Source organism: Macaca nemestrina, chromosome 19 (genome assembly GCF_043159975.1).
Source record: "Macaca nemestrina isolate mMacNem1 chromosome 19, mMacNem.hap1, whole genome shotgun sequence".
Classification (NCBI taxonomy): Eukaryota; Metazoa; Chordata; class Mammalia; order Primates; family Cercopithecidae; genus Macaca; species Macaca nemestrina.
The window spans coordinates 78,587,611-78,613,146 of record NC_092143.1 but is presented as its reverse complement, the minus strand read 5'-3'; the positions used below and the strand labels follow the sequence as shown (position 1 = coordinate 78,613,146).

The following is a 25,536-nucleotide window of genomic DNA, read 5'->3' as shown; positions in this document are numbered from 1 at the left end:
ATGTAGGTGTGTGTATGTGCACTCTATGGTGTTCATGCAATGACAAAATTGCCTAGCAACACATTTCTCACAAGGTACCCCTGTCCTTCATCGAGGCATGATTGTAATGAGAAAGCTGGAGAAAGCCAGAGGAAGGCCCTGGCAGATGCCAAGTTACCATTCTAGAGAAAATCTTCACAGCTTGTCAATCTGTCCCAGAAATGAAAATTCCTTAGAGTCTCTGGAAACAAAAAATGGCATTTCTAAAGTAACTCTTCAGTTTAAAAGAAAAGCAGATGTACTATTTCCCAAAGTTGTATGGAATCAATAAAGGAAATTATGTATCTAAAAATATAAACTACCAGAGGTCTAACCACTATTTTGAAGGAGGTGAGAATTCACTACAGTGCTCAAGTAGCACAGGTCAATGCCACCCAGTGGCATCTCTCCAACCTGTGCAACTGTGACCACACAGATGGGTCCACTAGACGGTAACCGGAAACACAGAATGTGAAACCACAGTGGCAACAAATCCTGGTTTTCTTCTCCACAAAAAGGAGCGATGAACTATGAGAAGGAAAAAATGTGCAAGGAAACATTTCATCTTATACCTATTTCTATGCCTATAATTTGGTCATGTTACTAGAAATGATTTTAAGGTAAGTACTAATAAATGCATATTTTTCCTTTTAAAGGTGAAGGAGGGATCTCTTCTAAAAGGCCCAGTTAACATCAAATTGTCCTTAGCTGTGTTATAAACATGACACCTTGAGCTTCATTCTTGATATTCCAGTTGAACTAATTAGCCACCATGAATTCTGTACGTCACCTGTGATAATTTTCTTGGGCAGTTATTTCCTAATAGCTGTAAAGGGTGAAACTCTAAAGTCTGCGTTTGCATTGGAAAACTAGGCTGGAAAGACCAGAGCAGGGAATTATTGTAACAAGTTTTATATTTCTGCAAAAGTCCCCTCCAGGCTACAACACTCTGCTTTGGGCAAAGAGTGACTCAGAACAATGAGTAAGTATCAGAACTAAAAATGATCAAGTATTTAAATGAGCCTAAATATGGGTTAAAAGAAACAGCGGAATGTAGTGAAACCATGAAGACGTTGTGACTGGCATAGAGGACTAGAGATGGATGGCTGTGAAGAATGATCATCAGAAAGTGTGCCCATCAGTCCTCCCTCTCCAGGAGAGAGTCCCTGCTTGTCCGCACCCTTCCAGCAATCAGGTCCTGTTTCAGAGATTTGGGACACTGATATTTCAGCTGCGGTTTTCCACTGCCAACATCTGTCTCCAATCTATCCTCCAACCTGAGCATACCTTATCTACTCTCTTCTATCTGTCCTTGTATAATTTCAACCCAAATCAAATCCTTTACTGATCTTCAGGCCCTAACAGTCCCTCTTTTGGGAAAGCCTGTTCTGTTGGGAACAGACACTCCATTTATTCTAATCTAGATTTTCTGAAATCAAAATACTTTCCTCATCCTAAATATCCTGGATCTTGGGTTGGGTTCATCAATGCCTCTTACATGTTTTGCTTTATTTTTGTTTTTACACCACATTCAAGGAGATTCTGTTGTCAAATTATCTTCATGACATCCAAACATATTCCCAATGAATCTACCCCGAAGCTCACCTCCTTCTCCCGTCTTTCCTTTCCTACAGTCTATAATCTTTGTATGTCTATAAGCCACTTTGAAGGTGGTGAATCTGGCTCAAAGAATTCTACATCCTTTCCCTGTCTCTTCTTCTGACCTTTGGTTTTCAAAGACACCTTCAGCCTCAAAGTATGCCACCTCCTTAAATTCAGATCTTACCCTCCCTGACCCCAGCCTCCCATGTGCAAGGCTGTCTCTCCCTCTGTCTCACCAAGTCCATGGGCTCTTGCAATCTCCTTAACCACCTGCCCCCATTCCTGTGCTGCCACCCAGCCTGGGCAGTCACAGGATGAACATTTTAACATTTGCTTCTCAATTCTTGCTGTTTTCAACATGGTGAATCCTCTTTCTTGAACTGGGTCTTTCAGCATGGACAAGGCTTGCGCAGGCTGTGAGACCATGACAACAAAACCCCATGGTTTGGGGAACAGGACATTTCTGAGGTCTGGCCATCAACCGTACTGACGGGTACAAAAATTTCATGAAGGGAAACAGCATGAGATAATGCTGAAAAGAGGGCAAACCTGGACAAAGAAGATCAGTACCTTTGTACTTATCCTGGGAGACAAAAAGTCACTGAAGGCTTTTGAAAAGGGAAATGCCTTGACCAAAGAGATTTCAGGAAAATGAATTTGGTACTGATACGAGGGAAAAGGAAGACAACAATGAGTTATCTTATAAATCACAAAGCAACCCTAGAAAGTCACCTATCTAGGATGTACTCAGTCTCTGTATAACATCCCATTACAGAAACCACAAATACTACAAAACACTTCTAAAAATAGATATTCTAAGGTTTTCTACTTTATTTCAGGATGGAACAGATACTTACATATAAGAAATACCCATCTGATTTTAACCTAAACATCTGTTCTTACATTTTAATTCCCAAATAATTTTGCGTCTTACTATTATTAGGAATGTAAAGTAAGTTTACGTTCAAGTAGGTATTACAGTTCAAATTAAAAAAAAAAACTCAGGAAAAAAAGAGGGAAATAGTTTACTGTCTCGAGTTCTAGTTTCTCTCATTCATTATAGCAAAGAAAATTTACTCTATTTTCAAATGGAAGGTACACTAGATATCATTTAGTCCAACTGACATATTTTACATGGAAGAAAAGTGAGGTGTAAAGCAAAAAGTGATTTTTAAATTTTTTATTTATTCATTTTTTTTGAGATGAAGTCTTGCTCTGTCGCCCAGGCTGGAGTGCAGTGGTGCCATCTTGGCTCACTGCAACCACCACCCCCTGGATTCAAGCGATTCTCCTGCCTCAGCCTCCCAAGTAGCTGGGACTACAGGTGTGCGCCACCATCCTGGCTAATTTTTGTATTTTTAGTAGAGACGAGGTTCCACCACATTGGTCAGGCTGATCTTAAACCCCTGACCTCGTGATCTGCCCGCCTTGGCCTCCCAAAGTGCTGGGATTACAGGCGTGGGCCACCACGCTCGGCCAAAAAGTGATTTATTTAGTTTCTTAGCTAGTTGCTAGAAAAACCAAGACTCTAAGTTAAGTAGGTAATAGGCTCTTTCAGGCTTCCAGGATTTAAAAAAAAAAAAAAAAAAATGTTATGGAAGCCAAGAAGGGGTAACTGCCTTATTCACTGTCTCCAGAAGCTTCATCTTTTAGCCACATCCTTCAGAATGACAACTATTATCAACTGAGCACCTCACAAGCCAGGCATTGTACTCCACACCTTACATGCGGCACTGTTAATTCTCACCCAGCACACGAGATCAAGCTATACTGGAGAAGCTCCTTGGTTTGAAATGTCCTTGCTCTCTCCTCCCCGCTTAAAGAATTGCCTGCCCTTCAAAACTCAGCCTAAGTTTCCAACCTTCTGTGATGCCTTCTCCTGTGGCCACCGATAGCTACAGCATCTCCTCTGAGGGGCTTGAGCATAAAACTGTCTGCAAGACAGGACCGTCAGCCACCAGATTTTAAGCCTCCTTACAGTGTTATTAAGCACGTAATATTTACTCAGGATTTCTCTCTCTAGGCTCTGAACTCTGAGTGGTCAAGACTCAGCTCTTGTATCTTTTCATATTCCTAGTGTCTGCTGAATAATGTCTGCACCAAAATGATGGCGTCTGGAGGGAGTGAGGTCAGTGTGGATCTCTAAGCACATGCGTGTTTCCATGGAGTTAAGCAGGAAGGAGTCAGGGCTTCCAGCAACAACACTTTTCTTCAAGCAAGCCTCCAAAAAGTTTAGCAAAAAGGAAAAATAACATTCACATCCAAAGCTACAGGAAGTCAGAGAACAATTCATTATTTTTTCTCTGTCAACCAACCACATTATTAAACCCTACATCACCCAAAGTACAAACAAATAACATCACTAGTTATTTAAGTTTTGAACTAAGGCACTGAAGAGTTAGGATGGGGGACACTTTTTTCTTTTCATTCTTTATCTATTCATAAAAACAATAAGTAAAGACCTTTTATTTTAAAATATAAAACAAAAAAGTGGATTTTTCTGTTAAGATTTTTAAGCTGAAAGATCAAACTTTTCCCCGACCTTCTTCGTCAGCCTTTAATTTTCCTATAGTTAAGTCTTGTCAGCTGCTGTTTATTGATTTCTCAGTGATTTATTCCGCATTGTGCAGAACTGAACTGCCGACCTCCTACTGTACACAGCCGATCCTCTGCAACTTTAGGGTAAGTGGTAGGAGGAGGATATGATATGGGGCTGGTAGCAGGGCAGCTACATTAGCATGTGATTACACAGGCACTAACTCCAACCCAATGCCACTTCAGTCGATATTCCATTCTTCACACAACAGCCAAAGTGCAAATACTTCATAGGGATTTCAGGAATAATTTCCATTGAAATATTTCCCAGGTCTTCAATGTACCCGAAAAAATAGGCAAAGATGTGCTGTCACTTTAAAAATAAAGACAGCAACACAAGCGGGAAGGCACCTTCCAGCCCAGGTAGGAAGGAAGTTACTAAGGGGAATTCAAATGAATAAAAATGATCGATTCCTCTCCTAACATCTTTTAACTATTAGATAAGAACCTACCACCAGAAACAATTGCAATGTATGAAATCATTTAACCTATAGTTTTCCATCCAATGTTATTCCCATATTTGGAATGAAACCCTCAGTGGTCAAGAGTGGATTTAGAACTGACTCTCTAACCTGGAGGCCCCCACGACTGATTCATCATGTTAGCTATCTCCATGCTTTACAACAGTGGATCTCAACCACGGTGTCTCAGACATTTGATCAATTCCAGTATCTTTCTGCTTGTTAGATTGGGATGAACAGTGGTCAAACATTTTCTTTTAGATCTGTTACAACCTGAGGGCTAGCTGGGCACTGTTAGACAAGTCGCTTGATTTTGCTGTGCTTTAATTTCATTTGAAAAAGAGATCAACTATTTACTGTGACTGATTCCAGAATGTTCCCTAATCATAAAAATAACTCACAACACTTTGTAATTTGTAAAGGGCTTTAGCAAGTAAGTGAGGCTTCTCTGGATTGCTTTCTGGATTTTTGGAAGGGACACAGTCTGATCCATGTGATTCTCTTACCTGCCTGCAAAAAGGAAAATAATAATAATAATAATAATAATGTTCCAATATTAGAGATAGAATGCAGGTACCAGGTGCTTTGAGAAGCGTATGTTAGTAGGGAAAACTAAAGGTGGTATTTATGTAACAAATATTTGTTCAAGAAACAGGTCCATTACCCAACTTGTCTGATCATAAAAATCACTGGCACTTGTGAAGCTGCAGATTCTTAGGTCCTACCCCTGAGATTCAGAATCAGCAAGTGAGAGGTTGGTTTAGATAAACTATGCAAAGGCTAATCGTCTAGGGGAGTGATGCTGTTTAACACTGGGAGGGAGGAGCTCAGATCTAGTTTCTCCTTTTGGATAGAGTTGACAGGTATCCTACAGAGAAGTGAAATGGAAATTAAACTCTTTGGAAGTTTGAGAACAAAATAATATTTATTTGTTATCTAACTGAGGTAAATTTCCTAAAATAAGACTTCAGAGAATCTCGAATGGAGTCAAATGACTTGGTGGAGAAAATCCACATTAAAATCCACACTGAGATGCAAAAAGTGGCCACTTTGCCTATGCATCTTTTGCAAACCCACACGAGTGTTCTGGATGACACCAGAGAAGATAAAGAACCGTGGCACTGTTTGGTGTGACTTGGGAGACCTGGTGCTTCAGTGTCAGGGACCCAGCACACCACGGTAGTTCTAAAATCCTGACTCTATCTGGGTTGCCATGGTTTTGGGAATGTAAGATCCTCCCAGTTCTACCCATGGTTTCCTGGAAACAGGGCAAGAAATATGCCAATTCCACTCCTGGGAAAAGCCAAAAGATGGAAGAAGCAGGAAGATGAAGCCTCCTTTACCTGTGCTGTTTTGGGCAAGGATGCTTTCGGTACAAGTATTTTCTCACGAAGTTTGTGATAAATTACACAGGAAGGCCAGAAAGGAAGCCTCATAATGTAATATGCAAATGCTTCCTGCTAAACATTTATTATGTGAACAGGGCCACTGTAACTCATGTGGCTCTCACTCACGGAAACACCAATCATGGCTATGAGTTTTTCCTGCATAGCATACATGCCCATTATTCTTAAAATGAAGTTTTATAAGGAAATTTAAATTTCACTGAGATGTCTTCAAAGTATTTATAAATGTTTACTTGGGACAGGAGATACGAGCTAGTAATCACAGAGCAGTAGCTATTAGCTATGCAAAAATAGATTTATCTTAATTACTAACCACGACACAGATCAACCTGCTGGCAGGCAGTGGGCTTAACAGCAGCGAGTTGGAAGGTCTCAAGTTCATTTGCTCCGACAAACCCTCACAAGGGCTCCAACAGCATCAGGCAACCCATGAATCCTTCTTTCACCTCTTGCTCTGCGAAGTCACCGTAATGCCAAATAAATTAGGTTCCCGCTTACCACGTGGAGCTCCACAGATCCACTGTGATTCAGGGGATGTTCTGAGGATGCCCCCAGCTCTAATATAGTTCTTAAAGTTATTTTTAATCAGGAAAAAAGACTACTTATTCCACAATTAGAAATGAAAAGGTTTAAAATACCAAAGACAGATTGAGGCAATACTTAAGTATAAAATGAGTGTCCGCTGTGTAAGAATAGTATTAAAATGACTTTTGAGAACTGTAATCAGAGGAGGTGAAGAGAGTGAGCAGCCCTGAGGGGCATTAGGTTCCTGGAACAGGGGAGGTCACTCTTGAGATGATAAAAAAAAAAAAAAAAAAAAAAAAAAAAAAAAAAAAAAAAAGGCACCACTGCACAAAGAAAAATAATGTTGGAGGTAGGGCCAAGTGTCTTGGGTATGAATCCGGGCCCTGCTATTCACCCGCTGTACAATGTAAGGAGTTTTCAATTTTCTGAACCGCAGTTTACCCATCTGTAAAATGGGCATATGTCAACCTCAACCACTGATCTGGGAATTAGTTGGGATTACTTATATAAAAGTAGTTTGAAAAAGATAAAGGTGTGTATCAAAGTGAGGCAATATTTCTGCATTAGAAAGCTAGGACTAGAAAATAAAAACTTCCCAGAGATGTGACTTTGAAGAGAGCTTGTTTGTTTTTTAATAGGAAAATGACAACAAGAGGCAATATGTGAAGATATTTTAGTTATATACGTATAAAAATCAGATGGTTCTACTTCAGATGGTTTATGAATTTTTTTGATTTGTTTGTAACACAGTTGACTTGAATATCAAAGGACATTCTTTAATTGAGACAGGCGTTTTCTACAGTTTTGTTGCCCTGCCTTTGAGTATATTTTTCCATGTAACCATTCACCAGCCATGCCCAAAGGACCATTCTTTAAATAAATTCTGAAATAAATTTAACACTTAGCTATACAAGCTGCACACATGCTTTTGGAAAATACAATACAGTGTATGCTCATCATTTACATAACCAGACAGCTGGAGTCTACAGAAATGCAAATTTTGTCATCACTTATATGCACTGAAAACATATTCTTCACTGAAATGCATGGGTGAGGGGGAACCATTTGAGGGAAAAGAGTTAGCAACAAATTCAATCCTTAAGTAAATAAAAAAAAGAAATCAAATTTTCTGTAAAAGTAGGGTAAACGGCGATTGTCTTGATCTGATTCTCTGTGTTTATTCCAACTTGTGGCACGAGCCACAGGGTCCCCCATAAGCTCTCTTTCTGGCTTCGTGCAATGTATGGCAATTACCAGGTTGGTGCAAAAGTAATTGTGGTTTTTGGATTACCAGTTACTTTTGCACCAGCCTAATGGCTGTTGAAACATTGCTCCCTTTCCTGATGCCATCGGCTCTCCCTCATTATGTCTTTCATCCCTCATGCCAGAGGTCAGTCATCTTCTGAACTGAATTACTGGTGACCGCAAGCAATACTAACTTGGCCCCATCCTATCTTTGCAAACTCAGTTCCAAGCCTGTCAGAACATTTTCTTTCTTTTATTTTTAAAGTTCACTAGATAGGCAGGCAAACAGCCAGTCAAAATATGAGAACTCATGCCAAATGTTATCCATTTGAATTGCCTGAACAATTTTTCTACGCAATTCCCTATAAGGCAGACATTACTCACATGGCGCACACACTCAATTTACATAAAAACATAGGCTAGATTCACGAATTGCAAAATTACAGTGATTCTATGGATCCCTTTCATAAGGGACTTACCCAACATGCCCCTCTCAACCCCTACTGTAAGAAAGTGGTTGCTTTCAATTTGGTTTTCAAAACAATTTTCAGTTCACTCTCAATCAGAGAAAGTGACTTGGAGTCGAGAAATTCAGTGCACAGCTGAGACTCCCCCTCTGTCATGTTCTCTTTGGCCCTATGAAATTCCTGAATAGGTCAGTCCATAAAGGAAGCATTTCCATTTCTTTTAAGAGACATGGAATTTCCACATAGTCGACACTGGGCCATCAGAAAAGTTAAACTAAATGATTTTGAGGGCTGGAAGAATGCACTCAGCTCCCATTGAAATTAGTGACTGAACTTGGTGTTTCTATGGCCAAGAAAAGGAAAACAAATATTTATCTTCCTTTTTAACTAAGTTTCTTTAAATAGAATGGTCACAGACAGAAGGCCAAGAGGCAACACTAGGAGAGCATAGTTAAGGAACGCCAGCTTGTATGTAATAGGCCCTCAAATGTGCATTAAATGAAGCTGTTGAACTAATGATGCAATTATACAGATGCAAAGAAATATACAATATCTTAAAAGCATTCATGTCCATAATGTAATTAACTCCCAGAATTTAGTTTAGGGCTTTAAGCCACAGCTATGACTTTATTTTCGCCCAGTAATCTTCAAGATAACATGAGGACCGGAACTGATCCGTACTTTATTCAGCAGATGTGATATGGTGCTCAGACCACCTTCTGCAAGTGTAGACACCAGATGCCTTGGCTGAGGCACCTTCATCTCTCTTTCTAAATCTGGAGAATAATTCTATTGTCTATACTGGAAATGGGATGCCCAAATTTGCCAACTGTATTAGTCTGTTCTCACGCTGCTAATAAACGCATACCCAAGAATGGGTAATTTATAAAGGAAAGAGGTTTAATGCACTGACAGTTCCACATGGCTGGGGAGGCCTCACAATCATGGCGGAAGGCAAAGGAGAAGCAAAGGCATTTCTTGTCTTACACGGCTGTAGGCAAGAGGGAGCTTGTGCAGGGGAGCCTCCATTTATAAAATCATCAGATTTCATGAGACTTATTCACTACCACAAGAACAGTGTAGGGGAAACCACCACCATGATTCAACTATCTCCACCCAGCCCCACTCTTGACGTGGGGATTATTACAAGTCAAGGTGAGATTTGGGTGGGGACACTGCCAAACCATATCACCAACCCTTTTTCTCAGCCATGGCAAAATGAGAAACAGCCTGGGGAATAGCACAAAAGCACAAGCCAGACTGTTTTGTATACTTCATTTTCTTTTTGGTCCTAATAGAGAATTTTTAGAGAGTTCTTTGATATTTCAGTTTTTAATCAAAACAAAACATTTTGAATTAAAAAAAATAAGAACTCCTAAAACCCATTAGTCTGTTGAGTTGTCAAATCAGTGGGCAGAGATATATCAGCATTTCTTGTCCTTCATCTCAACCTGAGAATTGCAATCATGGAGAGATGTTCTGTGAAATTCACTTTACTTCACCTCTGTTGGGGGATGATACATTATTGGTTCTCAAACTTTAAAATGCATCAGAATCACCAGCAAGACTGTTAAAACAAGATTGCTGGGTCCTGCCACTCAAGAGTTTCTGATTCAATACATCTGAGTTGGAGCCTAGGAGTCTGCATTCTCCAGGGTGCTGATGTTTGCCAGTCCGGAGACCACCCTGTGACAATCACGGACAAAGGAGAATACACAGAGCTGGGTCTCCATTTTTTCCCAGACTCATGGATCTTTCTTGCCAATACTCTGCATTCTCATACCAGGTATCCAAGGATGTGACGTTATGTCTTTTCTGCCTATGGTTCTGACTTTTGCCTTGTTCCAAGTCTTGCTTACTTCTAACCTAACTCAGTAGTGGGTGCTGGTTGGGTACTAATGAGTTAGCATGCGCTCAGGTCAAATCTTGCTTACTTCTAACCTACTCAATAGGGGGTGCTGGTTGGGTACTAATGAGTTAGCATGCGTTCAGGTCAAATCATACCTGGTAAGGAATTACGTGCTCTACCACCCAAATGTCTTGTCCTGTTGGCGGGACCTTCATTCCCTTCTGAACATTTGCTTTTAAATGTTATCAAGGTTTTTAGAAACAGAAGTGAAATAACAAAACAGAGAAACAATGCATATATGCATCTATTCGGCATCCAGACACCTAAATGTCTATTAGGCACTCTTTCCAGGTGCATTTTCTGCCTTAGGGGAGGGCTTCATAAATCTAGATAGAGCGTGAATGTCAGTGGATGGATTACCTGCAATTTTTCTATGATCTCATCTCACGTGGTCAACTGATGGCCAAAATAATCAGGAGCAGTTTTCCACATTTAACAATAACTCTTTTTACGTTCTGAAACTTAATGGCATTAGCTGAGGCAGAACTATTCAAGGAAACCAAAGGAAAACATCAATTATGACACACAGCAGGTGCTGACTGTGAATGTTGTGCTAGAGGCCATAAATCTATGTCTTAACATTGGTAGAATATTATGTGTTCAGTAAGACCATTCTTACTCCCTTCTGCCTGCAGGCTTTCCAAACGCTGGACATGGCTACCTGACGTGATTCAATCTCACCAGGCCAACTGGCTGCTAGAGCTCAGCAAAGAAAAACGATCAACTGGCTTTTTATTAAAGATTAGGCAGACAAGGGGACATGGGTTTGGGAGCCACACAGACTTGACTCCTGGATTCTTGGAATCACCTCACAATTATTGCTAGTTTTGGAATACATATCTGAGAATAAATCTATAAAGTCACAAAAGTCAGTGTGTTCTGGCTGGTGGAGGGGCAAAAAACAAAAACAAAAACCAACCTTTCATCCAGTCGTCCAGCACCAGAAAACCTTTAGCCTAAGTGGCAGTCCAATCGCTCAGCAGCTCCACCTTTCGAGCCAGGTACACACACACCCATTCACACACACCAAATTTCACTTTGGAAAAACCGTAACTGGACAATGGCCTGTGGCACACAAAACTGAGGAGGTGGCAGTAATTATCCCAGCAGTTCTGTCAGCAAAGACACCAGCACTTACAGGCCTAACTAGGCTCCATCCTGGAGTTTACAAGAAGTCTGTCGCTATCCCCTAACAGAGGACACGGGAAAGAAATGTGCCAGCCCTGCTCAGCAGATACTTGCAATGAATCCAGAACCCTCGCCAATGCTGTCAGATAGCAAGAGGCAGTGCAGCTGCCAGACCCGCGATTTCAGGCACATGCTGAATGGAGCATGTTCCTCTGCTCTTTCAAAGCTGCAGTTGCTCACTCTTCTGCCTCCAATCAGACATTTCCGGTTTGCTTGAAAATGCTATTTTCACTAAACATTTTAGAAATGGTGCTGTCTTTCCTAGGTGCCTGCAATGTTCCACCCATTTATCGCCACCACCATTCTTCATAGGCCAAGAAGTCATTTGCTATGTTCCAAATTGAGTAGTTTATTCAATTGCCTGCCACTGCTGGAAAGAATGTGAACAGGTTTTTGGAAAAGCACGTAAATGTTAGCAATTGTAAAAGCTACTTTCTTGACTTCCTATGAAAGAATATTTAGCCTGCACTGCCATTCAGAACTGATTTTCTTCTCTTTTCTTGGGACTTCATGATATACGGTGTGAAACGGATGCGGCAGTCACCATAAGGTTTAACTCTGTGTTTCTATCAAATACAAAAAAGGTAGGTTTAAAGATGCCACTTTAGACCAATGTCCATGAACATAAATATTTATTCCTAAGGGACCTATTGCCAGCTTGATTTTAGATGTGCTCATCTCTTTGCTTAACTAAGCAACTCTCTACAACATCAACAATTATCTTGGCATGAAAATATGAATCGAGGCTGGGCCCCCAAGTGAGAACTCTGTTATTCAAATACAACTGTAGAAATCAAAACATATTATTTTATATTGGCACATAGTAAGATTATACATCAAAAGAGGGGAATAAACAAATTGATATGATTAATATCAGACACACGTCACTTTAATAAATGTATCTGCTGACAGTTTATCTAACTGTGGACTTTTGCCTAAATAAGGCATCATATTCAACTATCTACAATTTAAATGTAAATTCCTGGCATTCATGATTCTGATGGTTGATTTTATGTGTCAGGTTCACAAGGTGAGAGGCAGCCTAGACATCTGGTGAAGAACGTTTCTGGTGAGGGTGTTTCTGGGTGTTTCATACCTGCGTCAGGTTCCTGAGCAAAGCAGACTGCCTTCCCTAATGCAGGCGGGCCTTGTCCAACAGGTTGAAGGCTGAATACAACAAAAAGACTGGTAATTCCCCTTGCCTGACCGCTTCTGAACTGGGACATTGTTTTTTTTCTTTTTGTTTTTCTGGCCTTCAGGCATGAACTGAAATATTGGCTCTTCCTGGGTCCTGAGCCTGCTGCCTTTACAACCGGAACCACACCAGCACAGGCTCTTCTGGTCTCCACTTGGCCAACTGCATATCTTGGGACTTGTCAGCCTCCATACATGGGCCAAATCCTTATCATAAATCTTTGTGTGTGTGCACACACATATCATATTGGTTCTGTTTCTATGGAGAACCCTAGTACAATAATTTTCCCACATTTGAGCATCCGTCTATCTTGGAACCTTCTCTGTTACTACTCTTTCAAAACAAATGCTCAATTAGAATCAACATATTATATTAGGCTGGTACAAAAGTGGTTGCAAAAAAATTTTTGCCATTGTCAAAAGTCACAATTACTTTTGCACCAACTTAACACTATCTCCTAAACAATTGAAAGTCCCTCCTGCAAACTGCCATCAGTACTGTCTTCTGTGCCTAGCATCGCATCCCACTTGCCTCTGCTCAGAGAGGGATTGTAGCTTCTTTCTGGAAAGCCCAGCTCAAGGTTTGCTTTCTCGAAGGACTCATCCCAATAGCCTAGCCTATATTGATACTATCATCTATATCATTGACTTGACTCTTATGGTAAATACTGGTTATATACCAGGTTCTCAAATAACATTGTCTCACTCCATGTCATCTGGTTATAACACTGATGAGAAAAATATGTCAATTTCCAGCCAGTGCCACTGTCCGTGTGGAGTTCGTACATTCTCCCCATGTCTGTGAAGGTTTTCTCCAGGTACTTTGGTTTCCTAACACATCCCAAAGACGTGCATGACAAGTTAATGGGATTCTCTCAAGTGTCCCAGTGTAAGTGAGTGTGGGGCTATGTAAGTGCACTCTGCAATGGAAGGGCATCCTGTCCAGGGCTGATTCCCACCTGTGTCCTGAGCTGCCAATATAGGCTCTGACTACCTGTGACGCTAAGCAGGAATAAGCAGGTTGGAAAGTGAATGAATACAAATAATAAAAATTCATAAAGTGTACAATAATTATCCAAATGCACAATAAATAATGTTGTACAGGTCAGGCATAGAGGCTCACGTCCGTAATCCCAGCAGTTTGGGAGGCCGAGGCAGGCAGATCACTTGACGCCAGGAGTTCGAGCTCAGCCTGACCAGCATGGCAAAATCCTGTCTCTATTAAAAATACAAAAATTAGCCAAGTGTGGTGGCACATGCCTATAATCCCAGCTACACAGGAGGCTGAGGCATGAGAATCACTTAAACCCGGGTGGTGGAGGTTGCAGTTAGCTGAGATTGTGCCACTGCACTCCAGCCTGGGCAACACAGCGAGATTATCTCAGAAAAACATTTTTAAAAAATGGTGTATAAAAGTACTTGGGGAGCCTGCCATATTTGTAATTTTTTTCACTATATATTCTTTCTATGTTTAAAATATGTAATGCTTCTTTCCTATTAGTCCACAAACATCTTCATGGGGAATAAAGGCAGTACTTTTAATAGTGTCATGTTTTAATTTTTAAAAATTGATACATACAAATTTCACATATTTGTGGAGCACACGTGATATTTTGATGCATGTATACAATGTGTAACAATCAAATCAGGGTAATTGGGGCTTCCATTGCCTCAAACATTTCTCATTTCTTTGTGCTGAGAACATTCCAAATCTTCTCTTGCAGCTATTTTGAAATATACAATAAATTATTGATAACTATAGTCATCCTACTATGATATTGAATACTAGAACTTATTCCTTCATGCTAACTGTATTTTTGTACCCATTAACAACCTCTTTTCATCCCTCCAACCCCTTACCCTTCCCAGCCTCTGGTAACCACCATTCTACTCTCTAACTCCACGAGATCAACTTTTTTAACTCCAACATATGAGTAGAACCTGTAGCATCTGTGATTCTGTGCCTGCCCTGCTTAATTTAACATAATGTCCTCCAGGCTCATTCATGTTGCTTCAAATGACAAAACTTCATTTTTTAATGGCGGAATAATATTCTTTTATGTATATACACTATATTTTACTTATCCATTCATCCATTGATGGACACTGGGTTGACTCCGTATCTTCACTATTGTAAATAGAACTGCAATAAATATGAGAGTGCAGATCTCCCTTCACTGATTTCCTTTCTTTTGCAACATACCCAAATACCCAGCAGTGGGATTACTGGATTATACAGTAGCTCTATTTTTAGTTTTTGAGGCACCTCTATATTGCTTTCCATAATGGCTACACTAATTTACATTCCCACCAACACTGGCATAAGAGTTCTCCTTTCTCTGCATCCTTGCCAGTATCTGCTATATTTTTCTTTGGATAATAGACACATTAACTGTGATGAAAAGTTACCTCACTGTGGTTTCGATCTGTACTTCTCTAATGATTGGTAATGTTCAGCTTTTTTTTCGTACATCTGTTGGCCATTTGTATGTCTGCTTTTGAGAAATGTCCACTTAGGTCATTTGCTCATTTTTCAATCAGATTTTTGTTATTGTTGAGTGCCTCATATATTCTAGCTATTAATCCCTACTTATCCAATGGATAGATTGCAAATAATTTCTCCAATTCTGTAGGTTGTCTTTTCACTTTCTTGTCTCCTTTGCTGTGCAGCTTTTTAAAAAAATCTGAATTGTCTATTTTTGCTTTGGTTTCCTGTGTTTTCGTTAACAAAAAATATTTGTCCAGACCAACGATGTACCAAAGGAATTCTCCTACAAAACATGTTTTCTTTTAGTAGTTTTATAGTTTCAGTCTTAGATTTCTAAGTCTTTACACCATTTTGATTTGAGTTTTATATTTGGTGACAAGGGTCTAGTTTTATTATTCTGCATGCAGAGATCCAGTTTTCTTAGCACTATTTATTGAAGAGACTGTCATCTCCCTATTGCATGCTCTTGAAGCCTTTATCAAAAATGAGTTGACTATAAATATGTAGATTTACTAACGGGTTCTCTTCTGTTCCATTGGTCTATGTGTCTGTTTTTATGCATCACCATGCTGTTTTGCTTACTACAGTTTTGCAGTATATTTTCAAATCAGGTAGTGTGATGCCTCTAGCCTTGTTCTTTTTGCTAAGATTGCTTTGGTTATTCAGGGTTTTCTGTGGTTCCATATGAATATCAGGATTGTTTTTGTATTTCTGTGAACAATGTCATTTGTATTTTGTTAGGGATTGCAATGAATCTATGGATTGCTTTAAGGTAATACAGGCATTTTAAGAATATTATTTAACAATTCTAATCCATACACATGTAATCTCTTTTCAGTTTTTGGTGTTTTCAGTTTCCTTCATTAGTGTTTTAGAGGTTTTGCTGTAGAAAACTTTCATTTATTTAAATTTATCTCTAGGTATTTTTTTTTTTTGGTAACTACTATAAATGTGATAGCTTTCTTGATTTCATTTTCAGATTGTTTGCTGTTTATGTATAGAAATACTACTGACTTTTGTTATGTTGATATTGTGCCCTGCATCATTATTGAAATTGATTACACATTCTAATAGCTTTTAAATAGTTTTTAAGGTATTTCTAAATATAAGATCATGTCATCTGCAAACAAGAACAATCTGACTTCTTCCTTTCCAATTTGGAGATTTTATTTTTTTCTCTAGCTTGATTTCTCTGGTCATGACTTCCACTACTATGTTGAATGAAAGTGGTGAAAGTGGGCATCCTTGTCTTGTTCCGGATTTTAGAGGAAAACCTTCAAATTATTCCCTGTTCGGTATGTTAGCCGTATGTCATATATTGTCTTTATCATTTTGAGGTAGGTGCAAGTTTGTTGAGAGACTTTATCATGAGGAGATATTAAATTTTATCAAAAGCTTTCTCTGCACCTATAGAGATGATCATACGACTTTTGTCTTTTACACTATTGATGTAGTGTATCACATTCATTGATTTGTGTATGTTGAACCATCCTTGTATCCCTGGGATAAATCTCACTTGATCATGGTGTATTTTTTTTTTTTTTTAACAAAGAGAAAAAAAGGAAAAGAAAGAGTAAATGGATAATTTCAAACATGCTTTACCTACCAAAAAAAAAAAACGCTTTTGTCTCTTCACCAGCAAACCCTTTTACAAAACCTTGAAGAGAACAAAACACGGTAGACTAAGCAATAATGAACTTTCTGAAAACACTACATAGTAAAAACCTTCAGAAGCCCAGAAAAACCAAGGAATACTGGAATTAGAAAAACCATTTTTGAGAGCCATGTGACAGACCAAGCAGCCCACCCCACAAGGATTCCTTCAGCAAGCAAAGAACAAAGGAAAAAACCTCTCACTTGACATGTTCTCAAAACAATTTGCCTGCTAAATGCTAAAGCTACCACCCTCATGTACAACAAAAACACTGTTCTTAGTACACAACAATAAAATGGGAAGCACCCAGACTGCATGCTCTCCATCTTACTCTCCCAGAGGAAGACAAGAACAATCATCTATGGCACATGGCAGCTGCAGTGAAGCAATACCAAGAGCCAGCTTCACGCACAGGAGAGAACACTGGGCATCCTCATGGTTTCCAGTGCTCTACCCATTCAGAGAAACTTCTCTGGTAATGAACTATAGAAATCATCCCTGAAAGTATCGTCTTTGTAACTTTTTAATGTGCTGTTGGATTTATGATGTTAATGTTAATATTTTGCTGGGGATTTTTATACTTATGTTCATCATGATGATGCCTGTAGTTGTCTTATTTGTTAAATCTTTGTCTCGTTTTCGTATCAGGGCTATGCTTGCCTATTACAATGAGTTAGGAAGAATTCTCTCTTCAAATTTTTGGAATAATTGTAGAAGAATCAGTCTCAATTCTAATTTATAAATTTGGTAGAATTCAGCAGTAAAGCCATCTGATCCTGGGCTTTTCTTTGTTGGGAGGCTTTTTATTACTGATTCAATCTCATTGCTAATTACTGGTCTGTATAGATTTTCTATTTCTTACTGGTTCTATCTTGGTTGATTATATGTGTCCAGGAATCTGTTGTTGTTTAGTTGTTCCTAATAGTTTCTAATGATTATTTCTATTTCTGTGGTATCAATTGTAATGTCTCCTTTTTGTTCTAGTTTTTTGGGTCTTTTCTGTTTTTCTCTTGGTCTAGCTAAAGGTTTATCTATTTTGTTTATCTTTTCTGAAAACCAATTTTTCATTTTGTTAATCTCTGTTAGTCTCTATTTTTGTCTCCATTTCATTTAATTCTGCTCTGATATTTATTTCTTTCCTTGTACTAATTTTTTATTTGGTTTGTTCTTGCTTTTCTTGGTTTCTTGAGGTGCATCATTAGGTTATTTGAAATCTTTCTACTTTTTGATGTAGGTATTTACTATAAACTTCCCTCTTAGAACTGCTTTTGCTAAATCTTATAGGTTTTGGTATATTGTCTTTCCATTTTCATTTGTTTCAATTTTTTTATTTCCTTCTTCACTTCTTCATTAACTCAATGATCATTCAGGAGCATATTATTTAATTTCTATATATTTGTCCAGGTTCCAACATTTCTCTTGTTACTGATTTGTAGTTTTATTCCATTGTATTCTGATAAAATGCTTGAAGTGATTTTGACTTTTTTATATTTATTGAAGTACGTTTTGTTGCCTAACATGTGGTGTAACCTGGAGAAAATTCCATGTGCTGATGAGAAGAAGGTGTATACTGCAATTGTTGGATGAAAGGTTCTGTAATGTCTGCTAGGTTCATGTGGTCCGTAGGGTAGTTTAAGTCCAATATTTCTTTGTTGATTTTCTGTCTAGTTTATTTATCTAATGCTGCAAGCAAGTTTGGTGTTGAAGTCCCCAACTACGATTGTAATGGAGTCTATCTGTTCCATTAGTGCTAATGATATTCGTTTTATATATCTGGTGCACCAGTGTTGGGTGTGTGTGTGTGTGTGCGTGTATTTATATCCTCTTGCTGAATTGATCCCTTCAAAATTATATAGTGACTTTGTCTCTTTTTATGTTTTTTGACTTAAAGTTCTAGTTTGTCTGACATAAGTACAGTAACTAGTGCAGACTTTTGGTTTCTTTTCGCATAAATTATTTTTTCCCATCTCTTCACCTTCAATCTATATGTCTTTATAGGTGAGGTCAGTTTCTTGAAGGCAGAATATGGTTGGGTCTTGCTATATTTTATATATATATATATATTTTTTTTTTTTTTGAGACGGAGTCTTGCTCTGTCACCCAGGCTGGAGTGCAGTGGCCGGATCTCAGCTCACTGCAAGCTCCGCCTCCCGGGTTTACGCCATTCTCCTGCCTCAGCCTCCCGAGTAGCTGGGACTACAGGCGCCCGCCACCGCGCCCGGCTAGTTTTTTGTATTTTTAGTAGAGACGGGGTTTCACTGTGTTAGCCAGGATGGTCTCGATCTCCTGACCTCGTGATCCGCCCGCCTCGGCCCCCCAAAGTGCTGGGATTACAGGCTTGAGCTACCGCGCCCGGCCAGTAAGTTTCATATTTTAGTGTGTTTTCACGGTGACGGAGAGCATCCTTTCACTTCCAGATGTAGGTCTCTCTTAAGCATTTCTCATATAGCCAGTCTAGGGTGACAAATCCCATCGGTTTTTGTTTGTCTATGAAACACTTTATATCTTCTTACGTTCTGAAGGACACTTTTGGTGAATATAGTATTCTTCACCAGGAGTTTTTTTCTTTCTTTCAGTACTTTGAATATATCACTCAATTTTCTCCTGACCTATATGGTTTCTGCTGAGAAATCTGCTGTTAATCTGATGGGAATTCCCTTATATGTGACTTGATGCTTTTATCTTTAACTTTTGACAGTTTAACTATAATGTGCCTCAGAGAGGAAACTTTTGAGTTAAGTATACTCAGAAATCTTTAAGCTTCCTATATTTGGATGTCTACATCTCTTTTAAGATTTAAGAAATTTTTATTTATTATTCCAGGTTTAATAGGCTTTTCTATGCTTTTTTCTATCTCTTCACCTCTGGCATTCACAATATTTGTATGTTTGTTCACTTGATGATGTCCTATATGCCATTTAGGCTTTCTTTTTAAAACTCTTTTCTTCATTCATTTATGTCTGACTGGGTTATTTCAAAAGGCCTATCTTTAAGTTCAGTAATTCTTTCTTCTGCTTGATCTAATCCATTGTTGAAGGTCTCAACTGTATTTTTATTTCATTCATTAAATTCTTCAATGCCAGGAATCCTTTTTTATGATATGTCATTAATGTTTTTTTTAATTGTGTGGTGGTAGGATGGTAGGAGATGCTCATAATAACTTTGTTTGTAAGTATGTATTCTTTGATTTAACCCACCACCACTACTACTACTACTACTACTGCCATCATTCACCGATTCACCAAAAACTGGATAAATAATTGTCTTCCTTGTTTTTATTAATGTTTCTCACATTTACACATAGCTCACATTTGTTTCAATATTTAATATTACAAGGTTTTGGGGTCTTTATTTTGAAGGTTGGTGATGTTTTCTTGACCAGAAATATCACATAGTAACTTAACTCATTTATATTAATTAGTCTATGGTTAAATTGGTTTTGATATACAATGTTTCCCTTGAAGTAATAGTTTCCCAGAACCTATCAATGACAATAAATTAGGACTTCCTGTACTGTACTACCAGTTTTCTGTGTGTGTGTGAATGTTTTTCTCAAATAAACTGCAAATTCATGCACAACTCTTTGTTGCTCCTGGTCCCTGGATCTACTGTCTACCCACCTGTATGTGTTTACTGATGATGATGACAAGAAAGATATTTAGAGGTATCAGCAAATGAAAAGTTTGACTTCTCACTTCTGCCATTTAAGTGTAGAAAGGAAGTACTTGTGAAGTTCAAAGAAGCACTGAGTGAAACAACAATGCTTTGACACTTTATCAATTCCTGTGGATAAATCTTCTCTAATGAAGCAACTATTTGACTGTAGTAAGAAGAGTTTCCATTGCCTCCATGCTCAATGAAGTGAATGATTCAGGCAGATAGTTAAAAAAAATTATACTTTTGTAGTCAAAATATCTTGTTAAACAAGATCATACCCAGAACTCCAAAAGACAAAACAGTTTTTAGTGCAGGTGCTCTGGTGGGAGCAGGAATGAGGTTGTAATAACTCCCTCTCCTACCCACTCAGGGCACGGTACTGAGGAAAATACACGTCGGTTTTAAGCAAAGTAGCTCTTGTTCCTTAAAGGAGTCACAGATTCTTTTTCTTTTTGCCTAACTTTCTTTCCCTTATCATACATCTTTTTCCAGAGGCTGGTCGATGGTTTAAAAAGCTTTTCCTATGCCCTAGAAACATCATATTGGATAAATACCTCTAGAGACTTTGTTAATCTCCTGAGAATCTGAAACATCATCCATGTATCTCATGATGGGTTCTTTCCTACATAATTCCCATAAGTTTTGGGCTTCCTACTCACATCCCATAACTTATGGGCCTTTATAGCATTCACTGCTCTTTTTTTTCTGGGAATCAGAAACTATGTGGACAATCAGCAAAACTCTTTGTGTCAGTTACTAATGAGAACAAGCTCTCCTGGTTCAGGCAGCTAAGATTTTATTAGTTTAAAACTAAACCAAACCTAAGATGCTCACAAAGTTGCTAGATTGGGTTGCTACTAAAAATATAAATCTGCTTGGTGCAGCTGCTTCCTTTCATTCTGGAAAATTATTTGCTGCAAGGATGTTAATGAAATTAGACCCTGCAATTCTATTATGTGCTACTGCCTTGCAAACCAGTATTTCTGTTTTACTTTACTACTTCTGAAGATTGCCTTTGATTTGCCTCTGTTCTTTGCTATCTCATCTCCCTCCATTCCTCCCTTCTTTCAGCTTTCCTTCTCTCTCTCCCTTCTTTTCTTTACAGTCATAAGTCATTTTCTAGTCACAAATAATAATAATTCCATTGACATTACTGGTAAGGTCACTACAATCCGCAGGTGGTTAAAGGCATGGTGTTCCTTAAATAAAAACAACCACTACATCCCCTATTTTGCATTACTTCTCACTTTAGCACAGCTATCAACATAAATCATATTTAACAGTGAATGAGGTGTAAAGTATTTGTAAAGAGAATTTTTTTAAAATTTCCCCAATGCTCTCATGAAATCCTTCTTAAGGTCATGGAAGATGCAGAAAAGCAAATTAAGAACCTCATTCATGGTTTCTTCATTCTCAAGAATATATTGCTATTAACTGTAAGAATACAAATTCACTGATTCCACTGAATTACACTCAATTATACTGGGTCAGTAAGCTTAAAGCAAACCAGAAGCTTAATCTGAATCATTTTCACAAGGCCTCCATTAGCTACAGCAATCATTCATGTAAGAAACCATTACTACACCCTGTCGCCTACAAAACCTGGCACATCGAGACAAGCTTCCTGCAATCCACCCATCCCCCGTCCCCCAGGCCCTGCCATCATTTATAAACAGAGCACTGGGCTGACATTAACATAGTCTATCCTTGAAAAAAAAAACAACATTTAAAAAGGCAGCATGAATGGAGAAGGCACTTCTCTGTCTCAGTGATCAGTGTAGACTGTCTACATGTAAACCCTCTGTTTAAGTCTCAAGGGCAGAAGGCTAAGAGCTTCATCTCCATGAATCAATGCCAATCAGCATTGCCATCCTTTTGGGAAGAACTCCTGAATCATAAAAATAACCTAGTTGAGGCTTTTAACCCTAAAAGATTTTGGCTGAATATTGAATAATTTTTATATTCATATTTTTAATATTTCTAAGTAGTTATCACTCAAAAATACTATCATTGAAACCATTTAGTACACAGCAAGCTATCTGTGACATTGTCCAAAGTAAGTCAACATTGTCTCTTCTTATTAAGAGAATATAATCTAAAATAAACTAGCTGTAATGAAGGATCAGGAGAATCAAACCTCAGAACACGCTTAGCACACACACAAACACACAGGATTTTTCACAATGCAAAAATACAGAGGCATTGGTGCATTTTGCATGACAGTTAGTGTTAGGATAGATGGAAAGAGTAAATGTTCAGAAAATACCAGGAGTGGCCAGGGTGCAGTGGCTCATGCCTGTAATCCCAGCACTTTGGGAGGCTGAGGCCAGTGAATCACACGAGGCCAGGAGTTCAAGACTAGCCTGGCCAACATGGTGAAACTCTGTCTCTACTAAAAATACAAAAATTAGCCAGGCGTGGTGGTGCATGCTTGTAATCCCAGCTACTCGGAAGGGGAGACACAAGAATCACATGAACCCGGGAGGTGGAGGTTGCAGTGAGCCGAGATCGTGCCACTGCACTCCAGCCTGGGTAACAGAGAAAGACTCTGCCTCAAAAGAAAAAAAAGGAAGAAGAACAAAGAAAATGTCAGGAGAAAACATCATCCTGAGAAAAGAGAAAGCTTTGAAGAGCTTCACAAAAGAAGAGAGTGAAGGTGAGGCCTGTGAGAGATGAAGTGAGGAGTATGAGAGTAGATGGTGGCCAGTGAATAATACAGGAATGGTTCTCCTACTCTGGAAACTTATAGAAAGTGTGTGGAAGTAAATGAATTCAAGATGAAAAATGTTAACCACAAGTTTTAAAAAAATGTTAACCAAGAAGAATTGGCTATGCTAGAAAAACTGAAGTCAACAAAGGGACAGGAGGTTACCTAGCAGGATGAAGTGAATAAATCCCATATGCATAGTGGGTGGACAGGAATCCTGCAGCTTCTTGCTTGGAAGTAAGAACATACAGAAGTGCTTCTTATTATGCTTACATGTCCTGCTCAAGGAGTCATGGCTAAATTTTAATTAGTGTTAAGAAATAAACATTAGCATGCATTGTAAATAAAGCACTATATGTTAGGATGAACCGAGATGGGCAGTTTGGGGCCAATAATAGCAGAATGGAAGCAAAGTGAGCATAAATTTCAGTGGAACCCACAAGCCCCCAGCACACTGCCCATGGTTTGGTACAGTAATGCCAGTTACTAGAAGTCATTTAATTTTTCCTGTTATTTTGCTTGTAACTAGGACATTTTGAAAAAATGTTAGCCACATCCATCAACATTGCTGCTCTCTCAGGTTTGTGTCAGTGGTAATTATGATAAACTTAATAGCCACATAAACAAATACAGAGTGAACTTACAACTTATCTATGACCAGCAAGTATTAATTATGTATTACTAATAATGAGCAATACGTACTTAAATAAAGGTACTATATTCTCTAACCTTAGCAATAGTTGTTTGCTCTGTAGATAATTTTCCCCATTCTTACATTGAACTTGATCTCCAATGTGACATTTTCTGGGGCCTAAATCTAACTTGTATCAAAAGCCCTTAGAAATCGAACAGATACTGTACATGAATGTTCACAGCAGCATTATTCAAAATAACCAAAAGGTGGAAGCAACCAAAATGCCCATCAACAGGAGAAAGAATAAACAAAATGTGGTCTATCCATCCAATGGAATATGACTCAGCCACCAAAAGTAAGGAAATTTTAATATATGCTACCAACATGAATGGATCTTGAAAATATCTTGCTTGATGAAATAAGTCAGACACGTGGAAAACCACGGTATGATTCTACTTGTATGAGATACCTAGAATACGCATATTCACAGAGAAAGAAAATAGAATAAAAGTTGTCTGGGACTAGGTGGAGGAGAGAAGTGGAGGCAGTCATTTAAGTACAGGGCTTTAGTAAGGGATGATACCAATGTTTTGGATATAGATCGTGGTGACAGTTACACAATACTGTGAATGCATTTAATGGCACTGAATTGTACATTTACAACGACTAAACTGATAAATATTTTTATGTATACTTTATTACAATAAAAAATTTTAAAGTCCTTTACATTTATTTTAATCAAAACTAGAAAGGGCCTACTTTTAAAACCACAAACTAATAAAAGGATTATGTTTATTTTACCAAAAATTTTAGATCATTGAAAGTGTCTCTAAATCATTTACATTTTCTTTTTGGTTTGGTTTTTTTGAGATAAGTTCTAGTTCAGAATTTGAAATGAACATAACACACCCCCTTGCTCTGTCACCCAAGCTGGAATGCAGTGGCATGACCAAAGCTCACAGCAGCCTCAATCTCCCAGGCTCAAGCGATCTTCCTGTCTTCACATCCTGCGTAACTGGGAGGAGAGGCGTGTGTCACCAAGTCTAGTTAATTTTTGGTTTTTGTTTTTTGGTTTTTTTTTTTGTAGACACAGGGTCTCACTATGTTGCCCAGGCTGGTCCTGAACTCCTGGGCTCAAGTGATCCTCCTGCCTCCCCTCTTAAAGTGCTGGGATTACAGGTATGAGCCACTGTACCTGTCATCATTTACATTTTCAAATACCTATTTGTGAAGACATCAAGAAAGAATGAAAAGTCTCTGTTTACTTAAAACTCCAAAATAAATCCATGAGAATTGTGAACAAAAGTGAATCATAATGTTGACTCTGAAAAAACGGTTTTAATCTTTAATAGGTTTTTAAAACAAGATGTGATTTAACGGGTGTTAAATCTACTTTACTTTTTATGAGTTTTCTAAGCAGGAGAAAATAGAAATGAAAGCACCTCCCAGGTTAATTTAAGCATCAGCCCCAGCTGTGCCCTGGAGTCTAGGGGTCCCCATTCCCCATCCTCTATCCCTGTAAGAATAACTGAGACCTGTTTGCTGTAGGTTTGTTTCCACTTACCACAGATTGTGGACCTAGTGGAATGACAGGGAGCCTGCCGAGAAACATTTATGACCAATCTTCCCCCAATCACTGATTCTCATGTCTGTTATACGTTAAGTATTCTGAAGCAAGACCTTATGTTATTAATAATTTAAAAACAATTAAAGATAATAAATATTTCTCCACTTGCTCCCTTACTGGTGGCTTAGCCAGCTTCAACCCACTAACATCATCATAACC

General features: G+C 38.6%; 1 protein-coding gene and 1 non-coding gene across 11 annotated transcripts in view; both read right to left on the bottom strand.

Annotated features, from left to right (window-relative positions):
• LOC105478860 (protein tyrosine phosphatase receptor type M) overlaps positions 1 to 25,536 on the bottom strand; it is an 826,332-nt gene that overhangs the window by 391,329 nt on the left and 409,467 nt on the right. The gene's annotated exons all lie outside the window — the stretch shown is intronic.
• LOC112426146 (small nucleolar RNA U3) lies at positions 17,054 to 17,266 on the bottom strand. The gene has a single exon (XR_003017427.1). It is a non-coding gene; the product is annotated as a small nucleolar RNA U3 (small nucleolar RNA).